We start from the raw sequence: 4,485 nt of genomic DNA, 5'->3' as shown, positions 1-4,485 counted from the left end.
GTCAAATGACTTTTGAAAGATAAGAGAAAGTGGAGAAGACATTGAGGTAGAACAAAAGCGTAAAACGTGAGGACTGACATTGTCTAGACCAAGTGATTTAGATATATCTAGTGCTGAGAGTTCCATAAGAATGGCCAGAGTATCGAAAGATATGTTATTGAGGATTGTGTTAGTTCTACGATCAAAACGGGGAAGAATATCATTGGATGGCTCTTTGCTAAAAACTGATTGAAATTGATTGTTAAGTGAATTGGCTATTGTAATTTTGTCAGAGCTAATGATCTCACTGGAACTGGTGATTCGCATAGATGAGATCTGATTTATTACAGAGCGTTTACTATTTATGTATGAAAACAGTCTTTTAGGGTTACGCTTATCATTGGCAAGGGCAATTTCGAAGGATTTTAGAGAAGAACGACTTAATTTTTTAACGAGCTTTCTAGTTTCTCTATATTCCCCAACCAGGGATGTGATTTTCCATTTTGAACTGACGTTACGAGCCCAGAGCGGATGACAAATCGAAAGGGTTTGTCAAGTAAGTCTTTTGCCAATAGTTCTGCATTCTCGGTAGCACGCTTTTTGTTTAAGTTGTTAAATGTTTCTTGTTCGAGAGGTGTACGGTCTGGGCGAATGTAGACAGATTTTAATTCGTCTATTGAGGCAAGTTGCTTTGCATTAGATAAGAGATCATTGCGGTGCTCTTTCGAGTCAAACTCAACGGTGATCAATTCATTTGGTTCAGCTGCTATGGTAGTTAAACTGGTGGTATTGTTAATCTTTTTTGTGAAATGCCCAACAACTTTAAAAGCAACATTATAATTAAGTTTTTTGAGCATGTTTTGAACTGAAAGTAGCCTCTGGTTGTTGTCAAAGGATTTTGGAAGACCGGCAATTATAGCTCTTTTTAATTTCATTTCTACAATTTTGGCATTTTCATTGACTGCTGTGATAATTGCTTTATTGGCTTCTGAACCGTGCTTGACTGCGCTTGCCCAGTTAAGAGTTGTTATACATCATTAAAATTATTTCTTTATTATAATAATAATAATAATTATTATTATTATAATTAGTGTTATTATAATTACTATTTATAATATTATTATTATTATTATTACTATTATTATTATCATTATTATTATTATTATTATTACTATTGTTATAATTATTATTATTATTATTATTATTATTATTATTATTATTATTATTATATCTGTTACTATTATTATTATTAATATTATTATTGTTATTAATATTATTATCATTATTATTATTATTATTATTATTATTATTTTTATTATTATTATTATTACTATTATTATTATTTATATTATTATTATTATTATTATTGTTTCTATTACCATTATTATTATTATTTATATTATTTCTATTACTATTATTAATATTGTTAATATTATTATTACTATTATTATTATTATTATTATTATTATCATAATATAATTCCTACAGAAATGCTTAACGTTCAACGTTCAACGTTTAATGTTCAACGTCGTTTCGTCATTAGTTCCTAGGCTTTGAATTAGTTACTAGGCTTTGGTAAAGCGCGTTCTTCAAATGCACGCGGCCATTGGAGAAAGATCTTTTGAGCGAGTTAAAACTTTTTTCCTTTTGGAATTTAATTATTAGTTTAGATATATTACATAAAGAATCATCTTAATCAATTATATATCGTATTATAATTGAAGTAAGTATATGAAATAGTTATATATACATTTTTATCAGATAAAGTAGAAAGGATTAAAATTTTTATTAGATAAAGTAGAAAGGATTTAGAGTAGAAAGGATTTTAATTTTTTAAATCGTTTAGATTTTGTTTGTTTTAGTTTTTCTTTTAGCAGTTTTATTTTTATTTTTTTATTTTTTAGAAAGAAAATAGGGGTATGGATGTTATTTAAAGTTATACTGATGCTATTTCCATAAAAGGGTTATTAATACTTTGAAATTTCTGTGATGCTATTAACTATTTTTGTTCTTTTTTAGAAAATTTAGAAAAATAAATTAAAATTTTGTGCCAACACTAACAACGCATGTCACATGTTATTGTATGTAAAGGTTAAATTTTGTTATGAGGATTACAGTTCTTATGAAGAAAAAAAAGAAGGTAAAGATTATTGTTTGTAAATATATATTTTGTATCTTTTTAAATTTTCTCGCATCATTTTTAAAATTTTTGTTTGCACACGTTTATTGTTTGCATATATGCTTTTTTAATATGTATGTGTATGTGGTAATAAGTGCTTTATAGTTGTTTTATCAATGTGTTTTTATAATAATGTAAAGTGTTTTTTTACTGTTTGTGTATGTGTTAATATGTGTTACATAATTGTTTTAAAAATGTGTTTAAATATGTATATAAGGTATTTATTTATTTTAGTATTAGTATATGTTTAACCTTATATACATATTTAAACACATTTATTGTGCTTATAGTTTGTACATATTTTTATATTATGTTCTTTCTGTGTTTTTAAAGTGCTGTGACTTGGTAAACATCTACCTGAAAATCAATTAATGTATTTTAGAGAAGGAGCAGAACATATGGCTTTAGATCGTGCAGCTCAGCGTGATATGCACCTAATGGCATGGTTTAAGTTAAATACTGAAAATGAAAGAGCATATTGCTATTTGTATGTAGACATTCCTTATCACTTTATATTTGATGATAAACATTGTAAATGGAAGGTTAGACAAAGGGGTGGTAATAAGGTGATAGTAAGAATGTATAAAGTTAATCCAACTGGAGAATAGTTTTTTCTTAGACTGTTACTTTTGCAAGCAAAAGGAGCAACATCTTGGGAGGATGTGCATACTGTTAATGGTATTGTCCTTGAAACGTTTTGTGTAGCATGTGATTTGAAAGGTCTGTTGCAAGATGACACTGAATGGCAGAATACTCTTTCTGAGGCGGTTTTAAGACATGCCAAAGAAAATTAGACAGTTGTTTTCAATTATTTTGACCTTTTGTGAACCTGACAATCCTTTACATCTCTGGAATACATAGAAATTTTTTATGATGGAAGATTTCATTCACCACTCAGTCCCACTTCTAATAGCTGAACAAGCTACTCTTCATCAAATTGAAAAGATTATTAATCAAATGTGTTATATAAAACCATATTTGTTTATAGTTGTATATATGTTTAAATTATGTTGTTTCCATGTTTTCAAAGTGGTGTGATTTGGCATTATGTTGAGCAAGATTGATAACCTTGCCACCCAAGCGATGTACTTATAGCAGAGTTGTGACTTGGCAGCATTTAGTGCCAGGCGGAGTTACTGCTTTGGAGTTAGGTTGTGTTGTGTAGCCTTTTTTAATTATTCTCAAAACACATAATAATGTCTGTTAATGTTTAGCGTAATGTGTATGAGAGTATGCAACCTTGATCTTTAAATCCAGGGTGTTTTCATGTCCTAAATTTGAAGTAATTGAATAACTAATATTAAACATAAAAACAAATATACTTTTATGTAGTTATATGTTTAGTAAAAAGATAAATATATAGTTAACTTTAAATTGGTTTTCTAGGTTTGCCTTTCATATTTTAATTTGGTTTATTATTTTCGCTGGATATTAGGATCAAGGGTGTAAATATTCTATTGCTATGTGTTATTGTTGTGATGTTTTGTGTTGGTATTCATTTTTAACAATAGACACCTTCATGTTGGTGACTATTGTAAAAAATGAATAATAGGTTGTTTCATTATTGGAACTTACTGCTTTTATTTATTTACTGAAAGCCAAGACAACATGGTAAAAATGCAATTTATATCTTAAATTGTTTTTTTTTTTATATACATATGTAGTATTGTTAATCCTTTTGTACTTCGAAACAGATTTTATTGTTACATTTTCGATAAATGTTTATATTAACTGCCATGTCAAAATGGGTTACTATAAATAGGTACATCGATTTTCAGTTTTTATGCGGTGTTTTATTTTATTATTTTTTTTTTGTTGTTGTTGTAATTATAGTATCATAATTCCATTTTTTTTTTCTTTAGGATTTACGATTGACGCATTTATACGATTTATAAAAAGAAACCTGATTACCTTTTATTGTAAATTTTGGTCAGTTAAAATGATATAAATGTATGCAATTAGTTCATTTTTTTTTAAAGTTTTCTCTATTTTAAGCCTAATAATTTGCTGTACGTAATTTGGTGGTTAATATTGTAGTTTAGCGCATTTTTCAAATATCGAGTTACTTAAATTTTATAAGGTTTTTAACTAATTAATTAGCTTAGTTTGCATTTGCAACACTTTTGAGGAAAGAAAAAATTCTTATATATGTTAAATTCTTATAAATATTAAAAAGAAAAAATTCTTATAAACGTAAATCATTGTTTTACATTTCGGTATTCTGGTAAAAGGTCTTCATCAAAAACCTGACTACTCTTAATAAAAATATTCTCCTGACCACCATTAAGGTAAAACGGCAAAAACGGGGAAGGGAGGTCCTTTATTAG

General features: G+C 27.4%; 1 long non-coding RNA gene across 3 annotated transcripts; it reads left to right on the top strand.

Moving 5' to 3' along the window:
- The first annotated feature begins 1,575 nt into the window (after nucleotides 1-1,575).
- Nucleotides 1,576-4,124, top strand: LOC149892777 (uncharacterized). Of its 3 annotated transcripts, none has more exons than XR_016449371.1 (3): nucleotides 1,576-1,702; nucleotides 1,884-2,119; nucleotides 2,541-3,033. It is a non-coding gene; the product is annotated as an uncharacterized LOC149892777 (long non-coding RNA). The 3 variants fall into 3 exon arrangements; XR_016449372.1 differs by lacking the exon at nucleotides 1,576-1,702 and adding an exon at nucleotides 4,021-4,124 and having other exon boundaries at nucleotides 1,959-2,119; nucleotides 2,541-3,920; XR_016449373.1 differs by lacking the exon at nucleotides 1,576-1,702 and adding an exon at nucleotides 4,021-4,124 and having other exon boundaries at nucleotides 1,963-2,119; nucleotides 2,541-2,645.
- Nucleotides 4,125-4,485: the final 361 nt, after the last annotated feature.

This window comes from Hydra viridissima, unplaced genomic scaffold, assembly GCF_058129835.1.
Source record: "Hydra viridissima isolate aposymbiotic clone 2 unplaced genomic scaffold, HvirCarnegie_v1 scaffold_1, whole genome shotgun sequence".
NCBI lineage: Eukaryota > Metazoa > Cnidaria > Hydrozoa > Anthoathecata > Hydridae > Hydra > Hydra viridissima.
Note: the sequence above shows the minus strand (reverse complement) of the source record. Positions and strands in the feature narration are given on the sequence as shown.